The following is a 16,511-nucleotide window of genomic DNA, read 5'->3' on the forward strand; positions in this document are numbered from 1 at the left end:
TTTGTTGTAAATGATCCAGTGTCATCATTTCTTATGACTGAATAATATTCCATAGTGTATATGTTCCAAATCTTTATTCAGTCATCTATTGAAGGGCTCTTTGGTTGTTTCCATGTCTTGGCCACTGTGAACAATACCGCAATGAAAATGGGGCTACATGTGTCTTTACATATCAATGTCTCTGAGTTTTGGGGATATATACCCAGTAGAGAAATTGCTGGGTCAAAAGATAGTTCCATTTTTAGTTTTTTGAGAAACAAACGTACTTTCTTCCATAATGGTTGTATTACTTTACATTCCCACCAACAATGGATTAGGGTTCCTTTTTCTCCATAGCCTCTCCAACACTTGCTATTATCTGTCATGTTGATAATAGTTAATCTAACAGGTGTGAGGTTGTATCTCATTGTAGTTTTGATTTGCACTCCTTTAATAACTACTGAAAATGAACATCTTTTCATATGTCTGTTGGCCATTTGTATTTCTTCCTGGGAGAAGTGTCTATTTATGTCCTCTTCCCATTTTTTTAATTGGATTGTTTGTTTGTTTGTTTTTGAATTTTATGAGTTCTTTGTATATTTTGAATATTAGGTCCTTATCTGAGCTGTTGTTTGAAAATATCATTTCCCATTTAGTTGGCTGTCTGTTTATTTTGTCAGTTTCTCTTGCTGAGCAAAAATTTCTTAGTCTGATGTAGTCCCATTCATTTATCTTTGCCTTCACTTCTCTTACCTTTGGAGTCAAATTCACAAAATGCTCTTTAAAACAAAAGTCCATGAGTTTAGTACCAATGTTTTCTTCTATGTACTTTATTGTTTCAGGTCTTATATTTAGGTCTTTGGTCTATTTTGAATTAATTTTAGTACAAGGGGACAAACTGTAGTCGAGTTTCATTATTTTGCATGTGGCTTTTCAGTTTTCCCAGCACCATTTGTTGAAGAGGCTTTCTTTTCTCCATTGTGTGTTGTTGGCTCCTTTATCAAAAATTAATTGATCATATATATGTGGTTTTATTTCTGGACTTTCTATTCTGTTCCATTGGTCTGAATGTTCATTTTTCTGCCAATACCCTGCTGTTTTGATTGTCGTGGTTCTGTAACATAATTTGAAGTCAGGTATTGTAATGCCCCCAGCTTTGTTCTTTTTCCTTAGGATTGCTTTGGGTATTCAGGTTTTTTAATAGTTCCATATAAATCTGATAATTTTTTGTTCCATTTAAAAAAAAAATTCATTGAAAAATTTTTAAAAATTTTTTAATTTATTTATTTTAGAGAGGAGAGAGAGAGACAAAGACAGAGAGAGAGGAGAGACAGAGAGAGAGAAGGGGGAGGAGCAGAAAGCATCAACTCCATATGTGCCTTAACCAGGCAAGCCCAGGGTTTTGAACCGGCGACCTCAGCACTTCCAGGTCAACGCTTTATCCCACTGCACCACCACAGGTCAGGCAAGTCATTGAAATTTAATGGGAATTGCATTAACTTTTTATATTACTTTGGGTAATATGGTAATTTTGATTATATTTATTCTTCCTATCCAAGAACAAGAAATAAATTTTCATCTCATTGTGTCTTTTTTGATTTTTCTTAACAGTGCTTTGTAGTTTTTATTATATAGGTCCTTTAGATTCTTTTATATTTATTTCTAGGTATTTAATTTTTTTGTTGCAATCATGAAGGGGATTATTTTAGAGTTCATTTTCTAATGTTTTGTTGTTGGCATTTAGAAAAGTTATGGACTATTGTATATTAATTTTGTATCTTGTGACCTTACTGTATTGGTTTATTGCTTCTAGTAATCTTTTTGTGTAGGCTTTTGGATTTTCGATGTATAGGATCATGTCATCTGCCATAAGTGAAACCTTAACCTCTTCTATGATTTAAATGCTTTTTATTTTTTATCTTCTCTGATTGCTTGGGCTAAACTTCTAGCACCACATTAAATATAAGTGGAGAGAGTGGACAACCCTTTCTTGTTTCTGATTTAAGGGGAAAAGTCCTCAGTTTTATGCCATTTAATATGATGTTAGCTGATGGTTTACCATAAATGGCCTTTATTATGTTGAGATATATTTCTTCTATACACAATTTGTTGAGTGTTTTGAACATAAAATGGTGTTATATTTTATTGAATGCCTTTTCTGCATCTACTGATGTTGTTGTATTCGTTTTGCTAGTGTTTTGTTTAATATTTTAGCATCTGTATTCATTAGAGATATTGGTCTGTAGGTTTCAGTAAGAGGATTATGTTGGCCTCATAAAATGTGTTTGGAAGTATTACTTCATCTACAATTTTTTGGAAGACTCTGAGTAAAAGAGAAACCAAGTCTTCTTTGAATGTTTGATAGAATTCACTAATATAACTGTCTGGGCCTGAACTTTCATTTTTGCGGAGGTTTTTAATATTTTTTTTCTATTTTTTCCCTGCTAATTGATCTGTTTAGGCTTTCTGCTTCTTCATGACTCAGTCTAGGAAGGTTGTATTATTCTAGGAATTTATCTATTTCTTCTAGACTGTTGAATTCAGTGGCATATAGTTTTTCATAGTATTCTACAATAATACTTTGTATATCTGTGATGTCTGTGGTGATTTTTCCTTTTCATTTTGGATTTTGTTTATATGAGTCCTTTCTCTTTTATCTTTAGTGAGTCTTGCCAAGGGTTTGTCAATTTTGTTGATCTTTTTAAAGAACCAGCTCCTTGTTTTATTAATTTTTTTTCTATAGTTTTTTTGTTCTCTATTTCTTTTATTTATGCTCTGATTTTTATAATTTTTTTTCTTCAGCTGGTTTTCGGTTATCTTTTTTCTTCTTTTTCTAGTTCCTTAAGGTGTGAGGTTAATTGGTTTACTTGGGCTTTCTCTTATTTGTTCATATAGGCCTGAAGTGGTATGAACTTCTCTCTTATTACTGCTTTTACTTTATCCCAAATATTCTGATATGTCGTATTGTCATTTTTATTTGTCTTTTTTATCTTTTGATCCTTGCACTTATTTCTTTTTTGACCCACTCATTTTTTAAAAATATGTTGTTTAGTTTTCACATTTTTGTGAAATTTTTTCTTTCTTTTTTGCAGTTGAATTCTAGTTTCAAGGCTTTATGATCAGAAAATATGCTTGGTACAATTTCAATTTTTCTGAATTTGCCGATGTTATTTTTGTGACCCAACATATGGTCAATTTTTGAGAATGTTTCACGTACACTAGAGAAAAATGTATACTCTTTCGATTTGGGATGAAATGTTCTGTAGATGTCTATCAGATCCAATTGCTCTAGTGTTTCATTTAAGACCAATATATCTTTATTGATTTTCTGTTTGGATGAATTATCTAGAGCTGTCAGTGGTATATTGAGGTCTCCATGTATGATTATATTTTTGTCAGTTTTTGTTTTTAGGTCAATCAGTAGCTGTCTCATATATTTGGTGCTCCTTGGTTTGGTGCATATATATTAAGAATTATTATGTCTTCCTGATTCAGTGTCCCCTTAATCATTGTGAAATGACTATTTTTGTCTCTGAGTACTTTTGCTGTCTTGTATTCAGCATTATTAGATATGAGTATTGCTACATCTGCTTTTTTTTGGATGTTATTTGCTTGGAGTAATGTTTTCCAGCCTTTCACTTTACATTTGTTTTTATCCTTGTTGCTTAGATGTGTTTCTTGTAGGCAGCATACAGTTGGATTTTCTTTTTAATCCATTCTGCTACTCTGTGCCTTTTTATTGGTGAGTTTAATCCATTTACATTTAGTGTAATTATTGACACTTGAGGATTTCCTATTGCTATTTTATAAATTGCTTTCTGTTAGTTTTGTATCTTGTTTGATTCTTCTCTTTTGTTTTTCTATCGTTTGTTTTTGTTTGGTTGTAATCCATACTTCTTTTCTCAGTTACTACCTTTTTTAAGTCATGTGCTTCTGTTGTGGTTTATTCTGGTTTGGTTACCATTAAGTAATTAATAGGGTACCTACAATGTTCATTGCAGTACACTATCTTATGATTGCTTCTGCACTCCATTGTTCATTGCTCCTGTTAATCTCCGTCCTCCCCCCCCCTTTTTTTGTTTTTGTTCTTATAGTTAAAATTTGGTTTTATTGTGTTCTTGGTGGAGCTTTTACTTGTGGTTTTGTTTTGTTCTTTGTATCTGGTTGGAAAACCACCTTTTTTTTTTTCTGAAGTGGGTTTTTTCTGATGATACATTCCCTCATCTTTTCTGTATCTGTGAATGTTTTTATTTTTCCTTTGCATTTGAAGGATAGCTTTGATGGGTATAATATTTTTGGCTGGAAGTTGCTCTCTTTCAGAACTTTAAATATTGGAGTCCACTCTCTTCTAGTTTGTTTACTTTCTGTGGAGAAAGCCAATGGTAATCTAATAGGCCTTCCTTTATATGTTGTGTTCTTCTTTTCCCTGGCTGCCTTGAGAATTTTTTCTTTGTCGTTGGTTTTTGCCAATTTCATTATGATGTGCTTTGGAGTAGGTTTGTTGAGGTTAAGAAAACTAGGTGTTCTGTTTGCTTCTTGAATTTGAGGCTTTAGTTCTTTCAACAGGCTTGGGAAGTTATCATCTTATTTGTTTGAATAGGTTCTTCATTTCATTTTCTCTCTCTTCTTCTTCTGTTATACCTATTATTCTTATGTTACTTTTTTTGATGAAGTCAGATAATTCCTGTAAGGCTTTCTCATTTTTTTTTTTTAATTCTTGAGTCTCTCTCTTCTTCTCTCTGTTGTGCTTTAAGTTGCTTGTCTTCTATGTCACTAATCCTGCCTTCTATCTGGCCTGATTTATTAGCTATGCTTGTTATCTCGTTTTTCTGTTCATGAATTGAGTTTTTCATCTCTGATTTGTTTTTATATTTTCAATTTCCTTGGTAATATGTTCTTTGTGTTTGTTGAGTTGTTTTTTAAGCTCCCTTTATTGCCTTTCTGTGTTTTTTTTTGTATATCTCTGAGTATTTTTTTGATTTTTATTTTAAATTCTCTGTCATTTAACTTCAAGGTTTCCAATCTATTAATTTTTTTTCTCTATAGATTTTCCTCATCTATCTGTGCTACATCTCTGTCTTTTTATTCATGATATTTGATTTCCTTTTCCTTAATGGCATTTGAAGGTGGTTTTCTTAATAGCACTAATGAGAATTAATAAAGAATAAAAAGTAAAAAAATATTTTATTTGTTATCACTTTTTCCTTTTCTTGCATTCTCTTTCTCCTTGAGAAAATATTGTGAAAAACTGTGAATTATACTGTGCTAAATGGAAAAAAAACTACCTATAATGGAGGGCCTGAGTTGGGGAGAAGTGATAAGGGGGCACAAAAGGAAATAGAGACCCACAAAATGTAAAAAAATAAAAAAATTTAAATCAAGAATAAAATGATTTGCTTGTAAGGGATTGTTGATTGAGAGATATAATAAAAGGGATAAGAGGGAAATAGAAAAAACATACTATTGAATTAAGTGGAACAAAAACTGGATAGAATGGAGAGCTGGGGTTGGGGGGAATGCTAATGTGTTAAAAAGCAAAGTAAAAGCACCCAAAATGCCATAAAGAAAAAATTTGAGTCCCAATTAAATAATTTTTTTATGAGTTAGAATAGAATGAGAGGAAAAATAAAGGAGAAAAGTAGAAAGTAAGATAGAGAGAGAAAAAACAAAAAGGGAAAAAAGAAGAAAAAAGAAAAAAGAAAATTAAAAAGAAAAAAAAAGAAAAGAAGAGAGAGTTAAGGGTTTTGGAGTGTAACCCTCATAGAGAGAAAGGAAGAAGAAAAGATAAAAGTGAGAAATGTAACACTTGTGAGTAATATAGTTCAAGATGAAAAGAAAATAATAAGATGGGCAGGGAATAAAAGGACCAAGGTGGAATAAAAAAATAATAACAAAGACAAGAAGATGAAAGAAACAAAAAAGTTGAAAAAGTTATAAAGTCTGTATATTTTTCTTGATTTTGAGAGGTTATCTTTTTCTTTTTCTTTCCTCTCCCTCTTCCTGGTCAGCGTCTCTGTACCCCAGGCTCTGCTTCTGTGGCATGATCACGTAGAGATTTGCAGTTGAGTCTCTATGGCGATGTCATTTATTAGGCTTCAGTCTCATTGGTAGTTGGGGCTTGTTAGCATTTGCAGGCTCCAACAATGGAAGAGTCCATTTTCCTGGAGCCTCTCTTCTAGTTTCTCCTTCCTGAATTAGCAGCCTGATGATCCAGCTATGAAGTTGCTGCTGCCTCTGCCTGGAGAGTAAGAGGCTCAAAAGGCTGGCAGATCCGCACTCTATCCCCACTCAGCACAGGGCTCAGAGGGTAAGGCTCTGTCAGTCAGAACCTCCAGCATAATCAGGCAGGGTTGGGAGCCAATTGTTCTCAAGGTGCCTTTCTATGCACCTCCAGGCATGTCCAGTATGCCTCAGCATTCTGTGGGACCACTCTCCCCAGGCTTTTTGTACTTTGTAACCTTTTGGCTGGGAAGAAGATGCCCTAGTCACTTCCTGCAGAACAGGAGGTCTTAAAAGCTGCCAAGTTCCTCTTTTTAACATGAAGCCCTGAGTATGAAAGCTCTGCCTATCAGAGCTGTCAGCTTAAGCAGGTGAGGGGGGCGTGTTGACTTCTGTTCAGTTTCCCAGGTATATCTAGTTAAATTTGCCTTAGTGTTCCATGGGATTGTTTTCTGCAGGCTTCTTCCTTGTTAAAAATCCTACAGCCTATACTGTCTAACTTCTGCAGTCGGTTCTCTGAAGTTTGTTCTGTAGGAATGTGTTTTTCACCCTGTATGGGCTGGCAGGAAGTTGCCCCCACCAATACGTGCATAGCAAGAGGCACTAAAAAATGTCACGTCTCTTGTCTTAGATTGCTGATCTGGGAGAGACCTTGTCAATTAGAGCCATGTAAGTCAGTTGGGAAGTGAGCAGACTGTGGGTTAAGCTAATTACAGCGATTGGATCCAAAGATCTGCTCCAGAGACAGTTTGCAAGCTTCTTGCATACCCCTCCCCCTAGTGCTTCTGTATTTTTTCCCCCCGAGATGTTAGCCTGAATGGCTGGGTGAGGCACCCCGCCCACCCAGAGATGTTTGGGCATAGGGAAGTTCACTTTTGCATACCCCTGTGCACTGCTGGGGGTGCAGGGACCACACCGAGACTCTGATCACAGGCCATGCAGAGGCCTCTGACCCTGCTCCTCTGTCCAGGAACATGGGTGCCCACTCCCAGGGCTCTAGGAGGAACCTCTCAAACACTATCCATGCTCACCTACCAGGATATCAAGGATAATGGCAAGCGCCGCTAGCCCAACTTTGCCGAGGTCTGGCGCGGGCATTAGCTCGCTTGGGCTGAGTTGCCACGGGAACACTCTTTCCTCATCTTGGACATCTGTGCCACAGCCTAGTTCTTTCCATGCTCCCAGTCCCCACTTTCTTTCAGTTCCAAGTGAAAGCAGCCTTTGCTTAGGTTAGTGAGGAAGACAGAGTGTTTCCGTCTTATTGATTATATATTTAGTCAATTTTTTTGCTTGATCATACCTTCGTGTTCAGTGTGTGGGACTTTCAGACGTTCCAAGAATAGATTTTTCTGTCACTGGTTGAAAAACTTGTTGAAATTTTGGGGAGAAGTATCAGGAGTGTTCCTCATGGCGGCATTTCTCTGACGTCACTCCTGTGCGTAATATTTTTTGATCTCTACTTTTATTTTTTTTTCACTCAGTCATTTTTTAGAAGTGTGTTGTTTATTTTTTACATTTTTGTGGGATTGTTTACTTTTTTGGCAGTTGAATTTTAGTTTCAAAGCCTTATTCTCAGTGAATATGCTTGGTATAATTTCAATCTCTCTGAATTTGTTGATGTTAATTTTGTGTCCCAGCATATGGTCTATTTTTTAGAATGTTCCATGTATACTGGAGAAAAATGTATTCTCTGATGTTCTGGGATAAAATGTCCTGTAGATATCTATTATGTCTATTTGTTCTAGTGTTTCATTTAAGGGCAATATTTCTTTATTGATTTTCTGTTTGGGTGAACCATCTAAAGTCATCAATGGTGTATTTCGATCTCCAAGTATGATTGTATTTTTGTCAGTTTGTATTTCTAGGTCAGTTAGTAAATATCTTATATATTTTTGTGCTCCCTGATTTGGTGCATATATTAAGAAATGTTATGTCTTCTTAATACAATGTCCCCTTTATCATTATGAAATGACCATCTTTGTCTCTGATTACCTTTGTTGTCTTGTAGTCAGCATTGTCAGATATCAGTATTGCTACACTTGCTTTTCTTTGAATATTATTTGCTTGGAGAATCATTTTCTAACCTTTCACTTTGAATGTATTTTTGTCCTTGTAGCTTAGGTGTATCTTTTAAAGTAGCATACAGTTGGGTTTTGCTTCTTGATCCAATTTGCTACTCTGAGCCTCTTTATTGGTGAATCTAATCCATTTACATTTAGTGTAATTACTGACACTTGAGAATTTCTTTTTTTTTTAATTTTTTTTTAAATTTTATTTATTCATTTTAGAGAGGAGAGAGAGAGGAGAGACAGAGAGAGAGAAGGGAGGAGGAGCTGGAAGCATTAACTCCCATATGTGCCTTGACCAGGCAAGCCCAGGGTTTTAAATCGTCAACCTCAGCATTTCCAGGTTGACGCTTTATCCACTGCGCCACCACAGGTCAGGCCCGAGAATTTCTTATTGCCATTTTATATACTGCTTTCTGACAGCTCTATGTCTTGTCTGGTTCTTTTTGGTTTTTCTGTCATTTTTTTTTTGTTTGGTGGTATTCCATACTTCTATATTCTACTTCTTCTTTTTTTAAGCTATGCGTTTCAGTAGTGCATTTTCAGGGGTGTTTACCATTAGGTTATTAAAAGAAAAATTATCAAATTTATTAGAATTTATTATCTCATATGTGCTTCTGCACTCTCCATCCTCCTTTGCTACTGCTGATTTTTTAAAATAATTTTTTTATTTTTCAATCACAGTTGACATATAATATTATATTTGTTTCAGGTGTATAAGAGTGATTAGACATTTATGTAACTTAAGAAGTGATCACATTGATAAGTTTAGTGCTCATCTGACACCATACATATATTGTACCTCACATCCACATGACTTTTTATAGCTGGCAATTTAAACATCTTAAACCCTTTTTATTTTAATCCATCCCCCCAAATACCCTCCTATGTGGCAACTATCAAAATGCTCTCTGTATCTAAGAGTTTATGTTTTGTTTTTTAGATTCTACCTAAAAGTGAAATCATACGGTATTTTTCCTTCTCTGTCTGACTAGTTTCACTTAGCATAATACTCTCTACATCCATCCATGTTGTTACAGATAGCTAGATTTTATCCTTTTTTTTTTTTTTGTAGCTACATATATTTCATTGTACCATCTCTTCTTTAACCATTTATCTATCAATGGATACTTAGGTTACGTTCATATCTTGGTTATTAAAAATAATGCTGCAATGACCAGAGGGATGCATATGTCTTTTTAAATCTGTGTTTTAGGTTTCTTTGGGTAAATACCCAAAGTGGAATTGCTGAGTCTTTCTTGTCTCTTGTTATAGCTTTTGTTTTAAAGGTCTGTTTTATCTAATATAAGTATTGTTACCCCAGCATTTTTTATTTCTATTTGCATTAAATATCTTTTTTTTTGTGTGTGTGTGCCTTTTAAAATTTTTTATTAATATTAATGCAGTGACATTGATAAATCAGGGTACATATGTTCCAGGAAAATATCTCCAAATTATTTTGACATTTGACTATGTTGCATAACCCTCACCCAAAGTCAAATTGTCTTCTGTCACCTTTTATCTGATTTTCTTTGTTCCCCTCCCCTACCCCCACCCTCTCTCTCTCCTAATTTGCCCCCTCCCCAACACCCCACCCCACCCCCTGTTACCATCATATTCTTGTCCATGTCTCTGAGTCTCAAGATAATGTCCCATCTATGTATGGGTTCATATAGTTCTTAGTTTTTTCTGATTTACTTATTTCACTCCGTATAATGTTATCAAGGTCCATCTATGTTATTGTAAATGATCCAATGTCATCATTTCTTATGGCTGAGTAGTATTCCATAGTATATATGTACCAAAGCTTTTTAATCCACTCGTCTTCTGGCGGACACTTGGGCTGTTTCCAGATCTTTGCTATTGTGAACAATGCTGCCACAAACATGGGGGTGCATTTCTCCTTTTGGAACAGTTCTATGGAGTTCTTGGGGTATATTCCTAAAAGTGGGATATCTGGGTCAAAAGGCAGTTTGATTTTCAATTTTTTGAAAAATCTCCATACTGTTTTCCACAGAGGCTGCACCAGTCTGCATTACGATCAGCAGTGCAGGAGGGTTCCCTTTTCTCCACATCCTCACCAGCACTTATTCTGTGTTGTTTTGTTGATGAGCGCCATTCTAACCGGTGTGAGGTGATATCTCATTGTGGTGTTAATTTGCATTACTGTAATGATTAGTGATGTTGAGCACTTTTTCATATGCCTATTGGCCATCTGTATGTCCTTTTTGAAGAAGTGTCTATACATTTCTTTTTCTCACTTTTTGATTGGATTGTTTGTTTTTCTGGTGTTGAGATTTACAAATTCTTTATAAATTTTGGTTATTAACCCCTTATCAGATATACTGTCAAATATGTTCTCCCATTGTGTAGTTTGTCTTTTTATTCTGTTCTTATTGTCTTTGGCTGTGCAAAAGCTTTTTAGTTGATATAGTCCCATTTGTTTATCCTGTCTTTTATTTCACTTGCCCATGGAAATAAATCAGCAAATATATTGCTAAGAGAGATGTCGGAGAGCTTACTGCCTATGTTTTCTTCTAAGATACTTATGGTTTCACGGCTTTAAGTCTTTTATCCATTTTGAGTTTATTTTTGTGAATGGTGTAAGTTGGTGGTCTAGTTTCATTTTTTTTCAGGTAGCTGTTCCATATTCCCAACACCATTTATTAAAGAGGCTGTCTTTACTCCACTGTATGCCTTTACCTTCTTTGTTAATTATCAGTTGGCCATAGAGCTGTGGATTTATTTCTAGGTTCTCCGTTCTGTTCCATTGATCTATAAGCCTGTTCTTATGCCAGTACCAGGCTGTTTTGAGTACAATGGCTTTGTAGTATAATTTGATATCAGAAAGTTTGATAATTTCTCCTTTAATCTTTTTTAAGATTGCTGAGGCTATTCGTGTTATTTTTTTGGTTCCATATAAATTTTTGGAATATGTGATCTATATCTTTAAAGTATGTCATTGGTATTTTAATTGGTATTGCATTAAATTTATAAATTTCTTTGGGTAATATAGACATTTTAATGTTTATTCTTCCTAACCATGAGCATGGTATATGCTTTCACTTGTTTGTATCTTCCTTGATTTCTTTAATCAATGTTTTATAGTTTTCTGAGTACAAGTCTTTAGTCTCCTTGTTTAAATGTTCTCCTAGGTACTTTATTTTTTTGGTTGTAATAGTGAAGGTATAGTTTCCTTAATTTCCTTTTCTGACTGTTCATTGTTGGCATATAAAAATGCCTGTGATTTCTGAATATTAATATTATATCCTGCTAATATGAACTGCTGAATTAATTTATCAGGTCCAGTAGTTTTTTGATGGAGACTTTAGGGTTTTCTATATACAATATCATATTATTTACACATAGTGATAGTTTTATTTCTTCTTTTCCACTTTGAATGCCTTTTATTGCTTCTTCTTGTCTGATTGCTGTGGTTAGGACTTCCAGGACTATGTTGAATAAGAGTGGTGAAAAGAGGCACCTTTGCCTTGTTCCTGATCTTAAGGGGATTGCTTTTAATTTTTTCCCATTGAGTATGATGTTGGCTGTGGGTTTGTCATAGATGGCTTTTATCCTGTTGAGTTATGCTCCCTGTATTCCCACTTTGCTGAGAGTTTTGATCATGAATGGGTGCTGGATTTTATCAAATGCTTTTTCTTCATTTATTTAAATTATTATGTCTTTTTTCTCCTTCCTTTTGTTTATGTGATGAATCATATTGATTTATTTGCAAATATTGCACCAGCTTTGCCTCCCCAGAATAAATCCCACTTGATCATGGAGCATGATTTTTTTTACATATATTGTTGGATCTGGTTTGATAATATTTTGTTGAGGATTTTAGCGTCTATATCCATCAGAAATATTGGCCTATAATTTTCTTTCTTTGTGTTGTCTTTGCCTGGTTTCTAAATCAGAATTATGCTCACCTCATAAAAGGAGCTTGGAAGTCTTTCTTCCTTTCAAATTTTTGGAAATAGCTTGAGAACGATAAGAGTTAGTTCTTCTTTGAATATTTGGTAGAATGCACTTGTGAAGCCATCTGGCCCAGGACTTTTCTTTATTGGGAGTTTTTTTTTTTTTGATAAATATTTTGACATCTTTTGGAGTAATTGGTCTGTTAAGTTTTCGGATTCTTCCAGGTTGATTTTTGGAAGATTGTATTTTTCAAGAAATTTGTCCATTTTATCTAGGTTATCTAGTTTTTTGGCATACAGTTCTTCATAGTATTTTCTTAGAATATTTTGTATTTCTGTTGTGTCTGTTATTTCTCCACTCTCATTTCTTTTTTTTCACTTCCATCTCCTCACCTTTATTTTTAAATTTTTATTTTTTTATACATAAATTTTATTTTATTTTATTTTTTTAGTTGTCTTTCTTTTTTAAATTAATTATTTATTTTTTTTAATGGGGTGACATCAGTAAATCAGGATACATATATTCAAAGATAACATGTCCAGTTTATCTTGTCATTCAATTATGTTGCATACCCTTCACCCAAAGTCAGATTGTCCTCTGTCACCTTCTATCTAGTTCTCTTTGTGCCCCTCCCCCTCCCCCCTTCCCTCTCCCTCTCCCCCCTCCCCCTGTAACCACCACACTCTTATCAATGTCTCTTGGTCTCACTTTTATGTCCCTTTTACGTATGGAATAATGCAGTTCCTGTTTTTTTCTGATTTACTTATTTCGCTTCGTATCATGTTATCAAGATCCCACCATTTTGCTGTAAATGATCCGATGTCATCATTTTTTATGGCTGAGTAGTATTCCATAATGTATATGTGCCATATCTTCTTTATCCAGTCATCTATTGATGGGCTTTTTGGTTGTTTCCATGTCCTGGCCACTGTGAACAATGCTGCAATGAACATGGGGCTGTATGTGTCTTTACGTATCAATGTTTCTGTCCACTCTCATTTCTAATTTTATTTATTTGAGTCCTCTCTCTTTTTTTCTTAGTGAGTCTGGTTAAAGGTTCATCGATTTTGTTTACCTTTTCAAAGAACCAGCTCCTAGTTTCATTGATCCTCTGTATTGTTTCTTTAGCCTCTATGTCATTTATTTCTGCTCTGATCTTTATTATTTCCTTCCTTCTACTACATTTGGGTTTTACTTGCTGTTCTTTTTCTAGTTCTTTTAGATGCAAGATTAAGGTGTTTATTTGAGCTTTTTTTTAGCTTCTTAGAGTGTGCCTGTAGTGCTATGAACTTCCCACTCAGTACTGCTTTTGCTGTGTCCCATAAATTCTGAGTTGTATGCTCATTATCATTCATTTCTAGGAATTTTTTTATTTCTTCTTTGATCTTATTCTTAATCCATTTGTTATTTAACAATGTGCTATTTAGTTTCCATGTGTTTGAGAATTTTTTAGCTTTTCTGTTGTGGCTCATTTCTAGTTTCATGCCGTTGTGATCAGAGAAAGTGCTTGATATGATTTCAATCTTCTTAAATTTGTTGAGACCACTTTTGTGCCCTAAATGTGGTCTGTCCTAGAGAATGTACCATGAGCACTTGAAAAGAATGTATATTCTTCTGCTTTAGGGTGAAAGGTTCTGAAGATATCTATTAAATTGAGTTGACCTAGTGTGTCCAATAAGTCTGCTGTTTCTTTGTTAATTTTCTTTCTTGAGGATCTATCTAGTGATGTTAGTGGGGTATTGAAATCCCCTACTATTATAGTATTGCTGTTGATCCCACCCTTTAAATCCATCAATGTCTGCTTTATATATTTAGGTGCTCCTATATTGGGTGCATAGATATTTATAATAGTTATATCTTCCTGTTGGATTACTCCCTTTTTCATTATGTAGTGGCCTTCTTTATCTCACTATATCCTTTGTTTTAAAGTCCAATTTGTCTGATATAAGTAGTTCTACCCCAGCTTTTTTTCATTTCCATTTGCATGAAATGCTTTTTTCCATCCTTTTACCTTCAATCTATGTGTATCTGTATGTCTCTTGTATACAGCATATGTATGAGTCCTGTTTTCTTATCCATGCAGCTACCCTATGTCTTTTGATTGGATCAATTAATCCATTTACATTTATGGTTGTTATTGATATGTAGTTGTTTATTGCCATTTCATTCTTTAAAGCTGTATTCCTCTTTTCTATATTCTTTTCCCACTTTGATCTGTTTACAACAGGCCCCTTAACATTTCCTGCAGCATTGGTTTGGTTGTAATAAATTCCTTGAGTTGTTTTTTGTCTGGGAAGTTTTTATTTCTCCTTCGATTTTAAATGGTAGCCTTGCTGGATAAAGTAGTCTTGGTTGTAGGTTCTTGTTCTGCATTACTTTGAATATTTCTTTCCATTCCCTTCTGGCCTCAAGTGTTTTTGTTGAGAAGTCAGAAGTCATCCTTATTGGGCTCCTTTGTAGGTGATAGCTTTTTTTTTCTTTTGCAGCTTTTAATATTTTTTCTTTATCATTTATCTTTGGTATTTTAATTATGATGTGTCTTGGTGTAGGTTTCTTTGGGTTTCTTTTATTGGAGTTCTCTGTGCTTCTTGAACTTGTGAGAATTTGTCCTGCATTAATTTATGGAAGTTTTCAGCTATGATATGATTGAACAAAGTTTCCATCTCTTGTTCTTTTTCTTCTTCTTCTGGAACCCCTATGATGCGTATATTATTTTTCTTCATGTTGTCACAGAGCTCTCTAAGAATTTCCTCAGACTTTTTGAGTCTCTTTTCTTTTTTCATCTCTGCTTTCTTGCCTTCATTCAAGTTGTCCTCCACCTCGTTAATTCAATCCTCAGCTCTATCCATCCTGTTTTTAATTCTTCCCATTGTGGTCTTTATTTCTGATATTGTATTTGTTATCTCCAACTGATTCTTTTTTAATATTTCAATATGCTTTTTTATACTTGCTATTTCTTTATTTAGGTGTTCATAATGAGCATCCATTGTTGTTCTAAGATCCCTAAGCATCCTTACAATCATTATTTTGAACTCCGGATCTGGAAGTTTGGTTAGTTTCATATCAGTCAGTTCATCTCCTGAAGATTTGTCTTGTGGTTTTATTTGGTTTGTACTTTTTTGTCTTCTCATTATCTGTGTTTGGGTGTTTTGTTTGTAGAGTTGGTTGAGTCTAGGCTTGGTGTTGTCTGCCTCCAGTTTTCAATTGTGTTATTTCTACATCTTCTTGGGTTGGTATCAGCTATTATTTGTAATCCACTTTTGGATTTGGGCAGCTTTGAAGTCTTAATTTGTTTGTTTTCTTAACAGGTGATTGTCTTGTTTACTGGTCTCAACAGGGGGCTTCCTTGAAAGTGTATCCAGGAATGCGATGGGTGTAACCTGAGACTCTGAAGGCCTCTTCCACCAACTAATCTCTCTGGGTGCCAGGTGTTTTCTCAACTTCAGTAGGGGGAGGTGTATCTCAGATCTCCTTGAAGACCTTAGTTACTGCCTCTCCTCCCCACTTCTTGTTTTCAGCTGTGTCTTGTTGCACTGATTGGAGCTGGAGAGACCCCTGGAGATCTCTGATCTGGAAGCAATTTGTACTTTTTTGTGGAAGAATCAGTCCCTTTCCCACTGATGGCTGCCTCTAGCATGGATAAGTCAGCTTTTTCTGGTCATCTCTTGCATTCCTTAGCCCCTCACAGTCTGTCCCTCTCTCTCTCCTTTCCACTTGGGAGATTAGCTGGTCTTTTCAACACACCTCGCTCCCTGGTCGTCAGGCAAGTGGCTGTGAGCAGTATTTTCTGCTCTTTTCCCTGGAGTGAGATCCCCTCTCGGCTCTCAGCCTCACCCCTCCCCCGTTCCTATAAGCAGGGGAGGTTCAGGTGCTCCCTACCAGGTTTGTTGTGGCTTCTTCTTTGCTCCTTAGTTTTTGAGAGCTGTTCTTGTAGTCCAGAGTTGGTTTTTCACACTGATTTTTCCTAAATTGTTTTGTATTCCAGTTCAGTGGTGTGAGCTTGGAGTTTGTGTGTCTGCCTACTCCGCTGCCATCTTCAGGTCCCCCACTACTGCTGATCTTAATCCTTTCATCTTTTATGTTATTATTTTCACCAATTATTCTTGTTTTTATTGTGGTCTTGTTGGAGCTTTTACTTTTAGTTTTGATTCGTTTTGTTCTTTGTATCTGGTGAGATCACCCTCTTTATTATTTTCTGTAGTGGGGGTTTTCTGGTGATAAATTTCCTTAGCTTCTTTATGTCTGTAAGTGTTTTCATTTCCCTTTCATATTTGAAAGATTACTTTGATGGATATTGTATTCTTGGCTGGTAGTTCCTCTTTTCAG

Source organism: Saccopteryx leptura, chromosome 6 (genome assembly GCF_036850995.1).
Source record: "Saccopteryx leptura isolate mSacLep1 chromosome 6, mSacLep1_pri_phased_curated, whole genome shotgun sequence".
In the NCBI taxonomy this organism is placed as follows: Eukaryota; Metazoa; Chordata; class Mammalia; order Chiroptera; family Emballonuridae; genus Saccopteryx; species Saccopteryx leptura.